We start from the raw sequence: 15,833 nt of genomic DNA on the forward strand, positions 1-15,833 counted from the left end.
TATAGTATCCAAAAGTTGTATTTCCACAGACGAGAGCAAAATTAAAGCCATTGCTGAATTGCCAGCACCTACAAACTATAAAGAAGTTCAAAGGTTCATGGTCCATGTTGGTTATTACCGGTGGTTTATTTTAAACTTTGTTGAGATAGCTCATCCTTTGTACAAGCTTCTTATTGAGTTCCACTAGACTGCGGAGTGTGACCATGCTTATGAGTCATTGAAAAAGACCTTGACAATAGCTCCCATTCTACGAGTGCCCTTTTGGAATGTAATTTTCCATGTACATATTGATGCATCAAACTTTGCTATTGGGTGTGTTCTAGCTCAACCAGGAGAACATAAACTGGACTACCCCATTAGCTTTGCAAGCTGCCAGTTAAATGATGCTGAAAGAAACTACACCACTACAGAGACAGAAGGTTTAGCTATGATTTATGCAGTGAAGAAATTTTGCTACTACCTTCTTGCCAACAAGTTTGTTTTCTATGTTGATCATTAAGCCTTTTTGTATTTAGTAAATAAACCTTGTTTCATGAGAAGAATTACATGATGGTTGTTAATTCTTCTCGAGTTTGATTTCACCGTTGTGGTGAGACCTAGTAATAGACATGTCATGGCGGATCATTTGTCTCTTGCATACCCAATGGTGAAGCCCTACTGGAATTGATGATGAATTGCTCGATACTTCCCTGTTCCTAGTCGAGACCATGCTTGAATGGAGTGAGAAGATTGTGAACTTTCTAGTTAATGGTTTTCCACCCAAGGAGCTTCGTAAGGATATAGCTCAAAAACTTTTAAAAGAACGTGAACCTTATTCTCTCATTGCAGAAACTCTCTACAAGCTAGGAAAGGACAATATTGTTAGACGTTGTGCCCATGAGGAGGAGTATTTATACATAGTGCAAGAAGCCCACATGGGTATAGTCGGAGGAAATTTATCAAGAGAACTAACTACTAGAAAGGTGTTGCAATTAGTCTATTGGTGGCCTACCTTATTCAAGGATGCATCACTTTTTGCAAAAGGATGTGATGAATGGCAACGTTACAAGATCACACAACGAAAGGATAAGATGCCCTGTCATCATGTTAAAGTGACTCAACCATTTGAAAAATGGGGTTTAGACTTTGTAGGCCCAATTAGTCCAACAACTCGTAGCACTTAATCTTTATATATTATCACTGCCACCACTGACTATGTGACAAAGTGGGTGGAAGCCAGGGCGAAACGTAAGGCTGATGCAAAATCAACTGCTAAGTTTCTCTTTGAGAACATTATTACAAGATTTGGTTGTCCCTTTGAAATTGTGAGTGACAATGGTACTCATTTGAAAAAGGGACTGATAAAGGAACTCACAACAAACTTCATGATAGCTCACCAGAAGTCTACACCATATTACCCACAAGCAAATGGCCAAGCTGAGAGCACTAGCAAGACCTTAATTTCTATCTTGACCAAAACAGTGGAAAATCATTGCACAGATTGGGATATTTGAAGCTGACATCAGCTCTATGGGATTACCGAACTTCTTACAAAGTTGCTATTAATTGTACACCATTCAAAATGGTATATGGCCAAGAAGCAGTTATGCCATTGGAGTTTGTAATTCCTAGTCTGCATGTAGCTTCATAAGAAGCTTGGGATGGTAACCCTTTAGTTGAGCGGTTATATATACTTGAGAGATTAGATGAAGAAAGACAATTGGCTGTGCAAAATGCACTTGTGGAGAAAGATAGAAGGAAGAAATGGTTAGACCGTCATCTAAAGAACATAAGATATCAATGTTGGTGATAAAGTCCTTATGTATGGAGTGCAAAACGAGAAGAAAAAGTTGAAATATGCAGGAAAAGGACCATATACAGTATGTGAAATCACCCCACAAGGAACCATTCGTGTGGAGACTCTTGATGGAGTTGAAACCATTGGATTCGTCAATGGGAGCAAATTTAAAAGATACTATGATCCTTTAAGCCAAGAGGAGCTACAAGCCATCCATAAGAAAAAGGCAGCTTAGGCACAGATAGAGTTGAAGAAGAAACAAGCTCAAGCTGAGGCTAACGAGCAACAACAATACATAAGACGCCAATGAGAGACCAACCTTGGAGTTACACATGCATTCCACGTTGAAACAGAGGATGATTGGTTGGACTCTGACACATCTCTAAGATACCATGTTGAACTAAATAGCACCTATGTAAAGTGCTATATAACGCCTTATTAGACACGGGTGCTAAATATAATCTATAGTTATACGGAGTGTGGTGTCAGTTGGGAAAGCCATCCCTGTCTAAGAGTACTATCCAAGTCAAGGGTGTCAACAAGAAAAAAACTATGATTTTTGGTCTCTGGCATACTTTTGTCAATTATGATAACGGGGTTGTAGCTCAAGAGTTTTTGGTCATGCCTGTTGGAACTATAGACGGTCATATAAACTTGGGATGCACGTGGATGATAGCCACCAAATGCACTATTGATACCCAGACTGGGAGTGTCACAATGCAGCAACCAACTCTTAGCCTTGTCACTCAAGCATAGTCCCTGACATATTACTTCCGAGGAAATAAAACCCAAAACAATGCATGTCCAGGAGGTTGAACCATATGTCCCTATAGCCCAACTCTTTAAATCTTCAACTTTTGTAGTTGAAATAAAGCTTAAGACACAGAAGACACACCCTAATATAGCGAAGAAAACATACAAACGAGTCCCTAAAGCTTCTTTAGCAACCATGGATGATGCTAAAAAACAAGAGTCTTTTAAGAAACGCCCCACTTGCTCCCAGAAATGTAAGAAAATGTGGCATTGGAGTCCTAAATGACTATTGAAAGCCCAAGGCTACTATCAAGGAAATGATCAAATTTGGGTGCCAAAACGTAAATTGTGTTCTTACCTGTCACCTGACCCATGTGAGTCAAATCCTGTGAGACGACAAGGCCGATGGAAGATTGTGGGAAAGGAAAAAACACAAAACACTATACACCGGATCCGGAGCTAGTATGGGTTCCCAAGCGAGAAAGGCTTGTTTCGCTCATCTCAACCATAGAAAAAATGAATGAAGCTTCTTGCTCTTCATGTAGTTCCTATACGGAAATAGAAGCTTTGACACAACCTCCACCTACCATTGTATATATCCATACAAACAAGAAAGAGTTTTCACCTCCCGTTGTAAGTTCACCACCTACAACAACGTTGCAAATAAATTCGTGGGAGAGTACCTTACCGCCCTTGCAACTAGATGAAATGCAGGGGGCGGTCGAAAACTATTGGTCAAAGTCTTCACCCAAGAAAACTTGGAACAATTGGTTTCAAAAGGTGACAACATCATTCCAAAAGGTACGATCTACTCAAGGAAGGGGGGAGTGTTTGCTGACATTCATCATTCACTCACTCCCCTCTCAACCTTCTTCTCTGACCTCTCAATCTCCCAATCTTGGGGAATGTATTATAAAGCCTTATACTCACAAAAAACAAAAATAAAAGAAGTAAAAGAGCAAGAGCCACCAAAAAAAAATCTAGAAACCTACGAGTTCTAGTACATGACCCAAAATCATAGAAACACATTATGCACAATGACACGACCTTTTGACACGACCCTTATAATATTTTCACTCTAACCATCATCTATTTGTGTGTACAGATATGGCTAGTATGATAGAGTTATCCACTCCTACCTTGGGTGAGAGGTACCCTCTTTACTTTGCACAAGTGTTTCACATAGTCTACCCGGTGCTTACTTGTGAATGGGATTTGATAGATACGCTAGCATGTGAGAGGAATTTTGAGGAGTTAGAATGGCTGATACATCTCTTGACCATGATTGATCCATACTTAGTAGAGGACGTCTCTTCGATTGCACAAACTTACCCTCTTGACCAAGATGACTATAGACGTCTAATGATGTTCTTAGAGAACATGTGTGCCTCTAATGATGAGGAAGAGTTACATGATTACATGGATGGCACATATGGTCTCACGGATGATGACTTCGTTTTTCTTGATGATGACGAGGATAGGGGTTTAGCCTTAGGGTTACCTCCCAACCTCTACAATATCCTATTCCCTTGACTCTCTAGGGGGAGTGCAAATAATTAGGTTAGGGTTCCTTATGTTGTTTGATTGTGTTCAATAAGGGTTGGTGCATCTTTCCACTGTTGTGCCTCCTAGAGGTATTCTTTGGGTTTCCTAGTGAATATAGGAACGTGTTGTTGTTGTTAGGATTTGGACCTTCATGGAATCTTTCTGTCGTTCACTCTTCAAATCAAGCACGATCATCAACACAAACATGTGTTTCTTGACCATTAGCATTTCCCCTTGTCTTTGTTTTTGCATCCATGTTTGTCTGCTTTAAATGTGATTGGTAGCATAATATTCCGCACATTTTCTTAGATTAAACAGTAGATTCTATATAATTTTTTGTCATAATCCCTTATCTAGGTTTCAGAATCAAGCAGTTTGACTACGCTAGTTCAACCAAGTTAGGAGTTAGAGATCTTCTCTTAATACCATGGGGAATGCCTTCGTAATAATCAATGGTTACTTTAGGTTCTTTAATCCAATTTAGGCAGCAGCGTGTGCAATGTACTAGGGCTTTCTAGTGACTTAGTCCCTATTGACCTTTAGCTTAAGTATTATAAAGGGAGTTTACTAGTGTGATGAGCCTAGGGAGGATAATAGTGTTATATGACCCCCCAAAGTTACAAAATTAAAATGCTAAAACGAACAAAAATAAATAAAAAATCAAAAGTGCCATAATGTAAAATCTTAAGTTGGAAGAGAAATCCAGCTTGACTTGGTACTTCACTCACATGTATCGCATATGGTACTAGAGCCCTAAAGGTTCCCAGTGTGGGCGCTTTTCCTTGAAAAGCAAAAAACCCAAGGCATCAAAATAAGCACACACATCAAAATTGAATCAATGTGAAAAGACTTTGGGGGGTCAAAGAAAAGGAAATAAGTCAGGCGATGATTTTATGAGAAATTCCTTTTATTGTAGCTTAACTACAAGGTCCTCTAGGTACAGCCTCTAGTCAGCCCTTGGACATGAAATACTTGGCTCTCGCGCGATTAAACAGTTTAAGTGACCAAAGAAAATTGAAAAGCGTGCCCATGGTATTAATAGTTGACCACTAGTGCCTTTCGGCCATTATATTAGCAACCCCAAACTTGTTTAGTTTTTTACCTTTATAATTGTTTATGCGTTTGATTATATTATAGTTTAATACTTATTGCTGACAAATTGTTTAATTATATTCTGTTACCAATCAATTTGTCTGCCTACAACTGCATATGCTTTTCAATTGTATATGAGAATGCAGTTACTGTGCCAATTTTGGTTGATTTTGCAATGATTGAAGAAGGCAAAGGACATTCAATCTCGGATGCTCTTCCACCTCGATGATCGGGCTTCATCTCAATAGCTTCCGAGGAAGGAATCTACATGAGGAAGGGGGGATGTTAACCCTCACGGAAACACTATCACCTTCGATGGATGCATATTATTTATTTGATTGAGTCATGACTAGACTTGTTGGTCGAATAGGTGTGTAGGTGATTTCCATTAAGAGACACACCACCTATCTTATTTTTACAGTAGTTTTGCAACGACCGACCACTGTGGGCGCCCATGTGTGAATGGGCCAAACTCTTATAAAAGGTCCATTTGACCTAAAAATCCTCATTCTCTGAGGTGTAAGCTAAGAAGTGTTCTTGCTCCATCTGTATCTCCTGTGCTCATAGGTGTGTGTGTGTGTGTATGCTTGAGAGAGAGAGAGAGAGAGAGAGAGAGAGAGAGAGAGAGAGAGAGAGATCCAGCATTGTGGCCGCATCGGTGGCAGCAAGGCGGTTGAGCACAGCATCGACGACGGCTCCTTTTTCTTCGCAGCACAGGATCCTTCAAGTTCCTAGCTTTGACACGTACATCAAAGCGTACACTATCTGCTCATCAAGCTTGCATTTGCCGCCGTCTTTTTGCATTATTGCAATTACCTTTGGCTTTACAATCCCAAAACAAATTGAGCCTCTTCTCACTTGAGGACTTTGAGACTCCGAAGGCAACAAAATGAGTACTAGCGAGGTCACTTTCCATAGCCGCGAGCTTTACGTGGTTCACCTTTTGTGTTAAAAAGCATAGAGCTATTTTGATATTGAGGACAAGCCAACAACACCGGTCACCAATTGCCAAGCACTCCTTAAAAAATGCAGCTTCAAGCATTCTCTTCTGATAGCTTTCCAAAACCTTCTTACAAAATGACAATCCACTGCTCTAGTGTTTCAAAACATTGCTAACAAGAGGCCAAAATTTGTCGCTAGTCATGGATGGCTATAGTGTTTTAAAATGTTTTCCACATGTACCTCCAAAAAATACCAACACAACATCTCCCAAGATTGTTTGGAAAGCTTGCATTTCAAAACGCATATGAAACACTGGTGTTGTATGACGTTCTTATTATCGTTTCAAATCACTACAAGGAGGAGACTTTTGTCGTTTGGGAAGCGCTCTAAGAGAGATTGATCCACGGTGTTTGCTCAATCATGAGCACCCTAGAGCCAATTTTTCACCAGGCATTTAGACATTAGAGCTATTAGACCCAAAAAACTACTAGTCGTCACCTCCTCTTCACATCACTATCCTCTCCTTATGATCAACAAGTAGAGAGAGAGAGAGAGAGAGAGAGAGAGAGAGAGAGAGAGAGAGAGAGAGAGAGAGAGAGAGAGAGAGAGAGAGAGAGAGAGAGAGAGAGAGAGAGAGAGAGAGATTCTATTATATCAACCAACTAGGGAATGAATTTGTGATTATACAATGGGGATGTTACAATATACATGTGGTAGTGATGTGTGTGAACACACTTAGGACCGCCTAGGCATTTCTTCCCTCACTAGGAGGTTTTTTCCCCGGTTCATTGTATAGACGCCCATCACTCTAGGGCTATCTCATCTTTCCATTGCACACTAAGTAATACACTCTCTGTTGTGTGCCTTGAGCTTCCTTCATCTTCTCCAAGATGTGTGTGTTGCCTTGCAAACCTAATTCTAACAATTGGTATCAGAGAAGGTTGTGTCCTCCAAAGCTTAGTTGTTAGCAGCTCTAGCACACGCCTTGTAATGGAAATCGCCTATTAACTTTGAGAGTAGCGAAAATTAGAGAAAGTACTTTTGTGAAATTACTTTGTGAGCATAGAGGGTGAATTTAATTGATGGTAGTAACACAAACATAGCATTTAGTTAACTTGACATGAACAATACTTTTGCAACAGAGAAAGTTTGGAGAACATGACAATAGTTGAGGACCGGATTTATGTGGAGCCGGTCCCCCCTCCAATAGTCATTTGTATTATAGTTTCTCCCATCAAGAGAGACTTGGTACAATACAATCTTTTGTGTTCCTTGAGACCTAGGTGATGCAATGAAGATGGAAAGCCTCATGCATTGCGAGCATAACATAAACTTTGTGGAAAGCATTAACTATCCCAAGCCTCAGTCCCAAGACCTCAAATACCTTCGAAGGTGGAGAGAGCTAGCAGGGAATGAGGGTAGGGAAGAGGAAAAAGAAGCATTTCATAGGAGAAAGAATTAGCTCCTCACTTATCATCACTCTTCTTGCTAGCATACATAATAGCATAGTAATGAATATGGAGAAGATGGCAAGCTTAAGCATTGAAGCATGGCTCTTGGTTGGATTTGCATTCCATAGCCAAGAGTGTTGGTGTAGGATCTCAATTTCTCTACTTGCTTGGAGAAGGACATGGAGCTCTTGCACTTTGCACTTCACACAATGAGGCTGTGTGTGAGTGTGTGTGGGAGAGTATACCCCTCAAGCAACCCCCTATCTTGCTTTGGTCAACCCCCCCTTGTAGCTCATGCTTCAGGCTCATTGGACCCCTCTAGGCCTAGCCAATCACAAGCAAGAGGCATATCAAGAAGGCATGCTAGTCTTGGGACAAGTGTCCCCCTTTCCCCTTTGAGAGAGAAGACTTGATAAATGAAAAAATAATTAATTAAATTAACTAATTTGTCATTGGACCCCTTGGGAGGCAACCAATAGGCTTAAGGCATATCATGAGGCAACATGAGGAGGAGCTTGACAAGTGTCCCTTTTGCTTTCTTTGTACCAAGCTTGCCTTGTGTGAGGGTGTGTGTGTTCTCTCTCATCCCCCTAGCTTTAGGGCTCGCCCCCTCTCTTGTAGGGATGGGATCTTACTTTTTGGACACCATACCCCCAAGCACCTTAGTCAGAAAGCATGACAAAGCACCTCAAGCCTGGGTAGTGTTCCCACAAGCACCTCAGGCTCCCTAGTCGGCAAGCACGACAAGCATCTCAAGCATCTTAGTCATCAAGCACAACAAGCACCTCAAGCGCCTCAAGCACCTTAGTTATTAAGCAAGACAATCACCTCAAGCACCTTAGTCATCAAGCATGACAAGCACCTCAAGCTTGGGCCGGGTTCCCACCTCAAGCTCAGCCCTAGCTTACCTAAGGTCAAAGGACTTTTTAACACAAACCTTTGGAAGTCTTTAATGAAGCTAACCCTAGGGTCTTTAAGCTCCATTAGCATTGCTCTTTGATAGACCATCTCTCGTTTGGACCCATTACTTTTGGTCCCGTGCTGAGATGCATCTAAAGCACATACCTATATTCTAACCCTTGTTCCCATTTATTCTCCCACATTAAATGATTAGTTTAATATGAGAAAATCATTTGGGTTGGTTAGACATTAGTTTTTATGATACGCCTGCTCACTTTCTCCAATTTTTGTGAGCTTTGGCGAGCGTTTGTAAGTCGACATATATTCCTGAGAGAGCTCGTAGAGCATGGTCTGCTCAAACTTTTTATTTAGACTCATTTTGGCCTCCGTTTTTACTACAAGTAGTACTATGCATACTATTTTTTCATTTTGTGCAAAAATTATGTCAGTGCCGTTTTTTGCATAACAGGTCCCTTATAATCTTCTACGGTTTGTGCTATATAACACATGTTGTTCCCGCTTCGTTTCTCCTCTTTTCAAGAAGTTTTCAATTTTCACATCAGGTGTAGCATTTACCATGGCTGACAACAACTTAGATGTGTTCAAGATGTTTGATCCTGAGGATAGATTGGATGGGGACAATTACCCTATGTGGGCTTATATGATGGAACATGTCCTTCTGTCAAAGGGTGTCTGGAATATTGTGCAAGGCATTAATGTACGTCCTAGTTTCAAGGATGTAGGCGATGTTGAGGATGTTGCAGGTTTTGGTGTCAGGGTTGTTGCTACTAGAGTTGTTTTGCCTATACGGCTAAACAAGCTTTTTGGGATGTAAAAGATGCACAGGCTCATGCATGATTGCATTGTGTATGAAGTGCACTATTACTCCCCAAATTTGTTTAGCAAAATCTGCAAAACAGGCTTGGGATACCTGGCTGGTCTCTATGCAAGACACAATGAGACAAAAATTGCATTGTTGCATAAAGAGCTAGAGTCAAAGATTATGCATGAGGAAGATGATATAGACACTTTTCTTGTCAGTGTCAAGGATATCAATGAGCAACTTATTTTGCAGGAAGTCATTTCTGATAGTTCCCTTGTGCAAATTGTTCTTGATGCTTTGCTAGATTCTTACCAGACTTTTGCTGACACTTAGAGACTTATGACCCAAGGAAATCCAAAGGTTGTCAAGTTGATGCATTATTCACATTGTTGTTGCAAGAGTCACTTTCCCAAAAAAACAGGACTAGATAGCGTGCAATTGAGCAGGTTTTTATTACCGCTCAAAGAAAAGGTGTGGAGTGTGCCTGTCTGCGGATGCGTGTGTGCGTAGGTGCACTAGCAAGGGAGGGTGTGTAAGGGGGAATTGGGGAGGAAGGAGAAGTTGCATAGCGTTGTCGGTTAGTGGAGTAGAAAGTGAGAGAGTAAGTCAACTCTCTCACTTTCTCTAAGGGTGGTTTCACACGGCCACTTAGCCTACACCCCAACAACCTCCCACTTGAAGGTCATGGTGGTCAATAGTGGCATCAGTATAGTTAGTCTATACAAAGTTGATGAAGCATCATCTAGGCTTCATCCTACACCCATAAGTTCTATGCAAGGTGTAAATTGCTCCGAGGCTAGGCTCTTTGTGAGAGCATCTGCGGGGTTGTTGTCAGTGTGAACCTTGACAAGCTCAATGCGCTTGCCAACCAATGCATCTCGTATGACATGGTATCTGACCTCTATGTATTTTGACTTTGAGTGAAACACCAGATTCTTTGCCAAAGCAATGGCACTATGACTATCACGATGTAGTACTAGAACCTTGTGAATGCCCAAATCTCCCACTAGATGAGCTAACCATATGGCTTCCTTGCTTGTGTCAGATGCAGCAACATATTCTACCTTAGTGGTAGATGAAGATGTGCAGTCTTAGAGACACGATCTCCAAGAGATAGCTGCTTCTGTAAACATGAACACATAGCCACATGTGGATCTTCAACGATCCACTCAACCCGCATAATTCGCATCCGTGTAACCTACAATAGATGCATCATTGTTTTTGAAGCGTAAACACTTGCTAGCTGTACCCTTCAAGTATGTGAGGATTTTCTTCACTCCTTCCCAATGCTTCTTGCCAAGGTTTTCCATGTACCTACTAAGCACTCCCACTGTATGTGCAATGTCTGGTCTTGTGGCTACCATAGCGTACATCAAACTACCAATCACTGAAGAATATAGAACATTTGCCATTTCCTCTTTCCCAACAATTGTCTTGGGAGAATCTTCCTTGCTAAGTTTGGAATATGCTTGCATTGGGGTACTCAGTGACTTCCCCCCCTGCATACTAAAACGTTGCAAGACTTTGTGGATGTAATTTTCTTGAGATAATTTAAGAATTCCATGTTGCTTGTCTCTCTTGATTTGCATACCAAGAAAGTGATTGGCATTTTCCAAATCTTTCATGGAAAACTAAGTGCTTATCATCTTTTTCAACTGATTGATCTCATAAATTTGTTTGCTTTCGATAAGCATATTATCTACATACAAGATCAAGATGATTAAAGAACCATCATTCAACCTCTTTGTGTATAAGCAATGATCCTATTGACTTCTTATGTAGCCCTGAGACTGCATGAATTTGTCAATTTTTAATACCACTGTCTTGAACCTTGCTTGAGGCTATAGAGTTCCTTTTTAAGTCTACAAACCAATTTTGCCCTCGTTGGTTTTTGGGTTTCACATACGAAACCCTCTGGTTGTTTCATTTAGACATATTCATCTAGATCCCCATGAAGAAATGATGTGTTCACATCCATTTGGACAAGTTCCATGTCCTAGATAACAACCAAGCCAAGCACAATGCGGTGTAGTTATCTTGATTACTTGAGAGAAAATCTCATCGAAATGCACACCTTTTTGCTGCTTGAATCCCTTGGCAACTAGACGAGCCTTGTACCTAGGCTCGGGATCTTCTGTTGTATACTTCTTCTTGTATACCCACTTGCAAGGGAAAGAATTTTTTCTTTTTGGTAATTCAACCAAATTCCATGTCTCATTAGCCACAATCGAATTGTATTCTAATTGCATAGCCTGCTCCCACTTAACGATATCGTCCATTTGTATAGCTTCTTTGTAGCAGGTTGGCTCTCCACTGTCAGTGACCAAAATGTGGTGTATACCCGGCTCAAACCATTCGGGTGCATGTGATACTCTTACAGAGCGTCTCAGTGCCTGACTGCTGGACTTTGCTCTCTCCGAAGCAATAGTAGTATCTTGCACTTGAGGATTAATTGCAACACTACTGTACTGAGTTTGTTTAGAGGATACATCCTCAAAACGAACACGTATGTACTTAACTTCTTTCATGGGCTGCTTGTGCATTTTTTATTCATTGAAAATCACGTGTGAGCTATGAATGACTTTGCAGGATTTTGATTGCTAGAGACGATAGCCCATCTCTCCATTTGACCATAGCCGATAAAAATGCAGTTGTGTGACCTAGGATCTAACTTGCGATGAAGTTCTTTGTGCACATGTGCATATGTCTCACATCCAAATACACGTCAATGCTCATAGCTTGGCGTCCTCCAAGTCTATAATTCCTATGGAATTTTGAAATTCAAAGCAGAACTAGGTGACCCGTTGATGATGTGCACTGCTGTCAGAACAGCTTCCCCCCAAAACTCTGGAGTAAGCTTTGCCATAGACATCATAGAGATAACTTGCTCTTGAATCGTGCGATTCATTCTTTTAGCTATTTCATTTTTTGCAGGTGTGTATGGAGCAGTAAACTGCTGATAAATGATTCTTTGATTGCAAAAATCCTTGAACTATGTGGAGACGTATTCTCCACCATTGTCTGTGCAAAAATCTTTGATCTTTTTTCCTGATCGGTTCTCAACCATGGCGAGGAATTTTTGAAACGTAGAAAATACCTCTTCCTTACGCTTAAGGAGATACACCCACACCTTTCTGGTAGAGTCATCTATGAACGTGAGAAAGTAGTTTGGCCCCCCTAGAGTTTTATGTAACATTGGACCACACAAATCACTGTGCACTAAATCTAGGGGTTTGCCTAGTTTCTTGTTCAATGGCAAAGATGTCAAACTAGTATGTTTGCCGTATAGAAAATGCTCACACAATGGAAAGTTCGTGTAATCTAACATAGATAAGTAGCCAAAATGTTGAAGGGTTTGTTGGGGTATAAAGCCCAATGTGGTCGCCTAGGTAAGTGGGCGGGCCGCCAGGTATGTACACATATTATTTTGTAAAAACCTAATAAGAACTCACTATGCTCTACACATTACAGTAGAGCGAGTTCACCATATCGTCGTGCTCTTCTTCTCACATTCTCTCTCGCGTCGCACTTCCGCTCGTACTCCTTCAACTGGTATCAGAGCTCAGATCGAGGCTCGGGGCAGCACTGCAGGAGGCTAGAGTCACCAGCTCAGATTGGAGTGAAATTCGACAGGCGAAGACACGGCTCCAAATCTCGTGGGCAAGCCCGATGGGCTTGGTGTGCTCAGAATTTCATTATGAGGTCATCTCGGTCACCGTTTGGCTTTGACAAGGGCTTGCGCAGGCCATTTTCGACTACGTGGTCTCGGCGGGTGCAGATCCGACTCTGCAAATTTGGGGTTTTCGGCCTACGACTGCAGGTGCTGAGGATATCGACACTCCCAGAGTGTTGATTTGTGGTTGTCTACACATCGAAGGACGGCTCACAGTTCTTGGAGGCGTGTCACATACGACACGGGCGCATCTACACACAGACTGTACTTCCACATGGGATGTATTGTCAGAGATGATGTATGTCTGTTGAGGGTTTGCTGGCTGTGAGTCACGCAGCAAACAACCGCCGCAGCGGTTACAACATATAGTGGGAAATTTGTGGATGTATGACTTTGTGGGTTGTCTATGTACTGTCAGATTTATTGCAGCCTTTGTTGAGGGTCGAGTGAGGTTTTATTGAGCTGGGGGATTCTCGAATGTTGAGATCCTTTCGGTGATACAGGTCTTGGAGCGATCCCTCGAGCACCCTTAGATAGGCAGCTAGGATGTATTGACTGTGAGTTAGACAGTTGGGATTGCATCTTTGCTTTACTGCCGTTGAGGCATTGTCGCAGTCTATGCTTATAGGACAGTGACAGGACAGTCAGAGACAGTACAGGTGCAGGACAGGTTTACCCACAGCTTACAGTGTCAGAGAGACAGTGTTTTTTGAGCTGTTTTTTTGTCTGTTTTTGAGTACACCAGAGCCATTTTACAAAGGAGACTCTGCCGAAATTTATGCAGAATCTGAAGCTTTCTTGCTTCATTTGACAGGTTGATATTGGTTCAGAGGTCAGTTTACAGGGGAAACTCTGCCGAATTTTTCCCAGGAAAGTAAACTACTGTGAAGCGTAGCTATGGCTGGATCACAGGACACTCCTCTTTACAATATCAAGAAGCTGGATGGAACCAATTTCCCATTGTGGAAGAAGCAGATTTGGCACGTGTTGGTACAAAATAAGCAGATAAAACCAGAAGATATGGACGAAGATGAATGGAGCGAAATGGATGAATTGGCACTTTCTACCATTATGCTGACTTTGGCAGAAAGCGTTAACTTCAATGTAGCAAACGAGATGTCGGCTTATCAAGCATGGTTAAAGCTGAGTGATCTTTATGAGAAGCAGAGTGCAGCTTCACAGGTATACTGGCTTAAGAAGCTTGTTGACTTGAAGATGAAAGAAGGGACACCTATGTCCAATCATCTGAATGAATTCAACACAATCTACGGTCAGTTGTCAGCTCAAGGTGTCAAGTTTGATGAACCTGTTAGAGCTATGTTCCTGTTGATCACATTGCCGAAAAGTTGGGACACTTTTCACAGAGCTTTGAGTAATTCTGCACCTCCAGATGGTTTGAACATAGCAGGTGTAGAAGGAAGTCTGCTTACTGAAGAAACCAATAGAAAGACAATGGACAAAGGCAAAGGAACAGCCTTAGTTGTCAGGGGAAGGACCAATGAAAAGTACAAAGGTGGAAAGATGAATCAGTCTCGTAGCAAGTCCCGCAGTGCTAAAGGCAAGAGTGACATAGAATGCTACCATTGTGGCAAGAAGGGTCACATGAAAAGAGACTGCAGAGAATGGAAAGCAGAAAAAGGCAAAGAGAAAGCTGAAGACCATAGTGAGAAGAACAAGTCCTCAGTGAAGATTCAAGAAATAAATGTGACAAACGTTGTTGCAAAGGATGACAGTCTAGTGTCAGGAGACATCTACTTCTCGAAGAATACAATGGACTCAACTCTTCTTACAACATCTGATGGAAATGCATTGAGTGACTGGATTATAGACTCAGGGGCATCACTTCATGTGTCTCCAAACAAGGAGTGGTTTACCTCTTATGTGACCACTAAAGATCATGTTCGGCTAGGCAATGGGCAGACATGTGAGATCTTAGGTGTTGGAGATGTTCAATTGAAGTTTCAGAATGGCTCTTCTTTCACGCTGAAGAATGTGAGACATGTTCGCGCAATTACAAAGAGCTTGATCAGCACAGGTTTACTTGATGATGCTGGCTACGTCACCACTTTTGGACAGAACATGTGGAAGATATCCAAGGGTTCTATGACAGTAGCACATGGAGTAAAGTATGGAGGACTTTACATGATTTATGTATCAAATGTCTCTAAAAATGTAATAAATGTAACCGAACAGCCGAACGTTTCTTTATGGCATAGCCAGTTAGGACATATGTCCAAGAAGGGAATGGAAATCTTGTCTCGTTCTGGTTATTTGCCTAGCTTTTCATTTAATGATTTTGAATTCTGTGAACATTGTTTGTATGGTAAGCAAACACAGCAGCCACATAAGCATAGAAGCAGTAGAAGAGATACACAGTTGGCACTTGTTGATAGTGATTTGTGTGGACCTATGCCTAACCTATCTCTAGGGGGAGCTTCTTACTTTATGACATTTATAGATGATTACTCGAGGAAAGTATGGGTTTACTTTCTCAAGCACAAGGATGAAGCGTTTAGTGTTTTCAAATCGTTTGTGACACTTGTGGAGAATCAGAGTGGCAAGAAGCTTAAATGCTTACGCACTGACAATGGTGGAGAGTACGTTTCAAAGGCCTTTCAGGACTTTTGTGAGTCAAAAGGTATAAAACGTGAACTTATTGCTCCTTACAATCCTCCTCAAAATGGTGTTGCTGAGAGGATGAATAGGACCATACAAGAGAGGTCAGAAGTATGTTGTCTAATGCACAGCTGCCAAATGCGTTTTGGGCTGAAGCTGTATCAACAGCTGTTCATCTTGTAAATAGATCTCCTAGCAAGGTTTTGTAGAAGGATTCAGTGCCAGAGATGGTATGGTCAGGCAAGGTGCCCTCATACAAGC

This window comes from Adiantum capillus-veneris, chromosome 13 (genome assembly GCF_014529385.1).
Source record: "Adiantum capillus-veneris isolate H3 chromosome 13, ASM1452938v2, whole genome shotgun sequence".
Taxonomy (NCBI): domain Eukaryota; kingdom Viridiplantae; phylum Streptophyta; class Polypodiopsida; order Polypodiales; family Pteridaceae; genus Adiantum; species Adiantum capillus-veneris.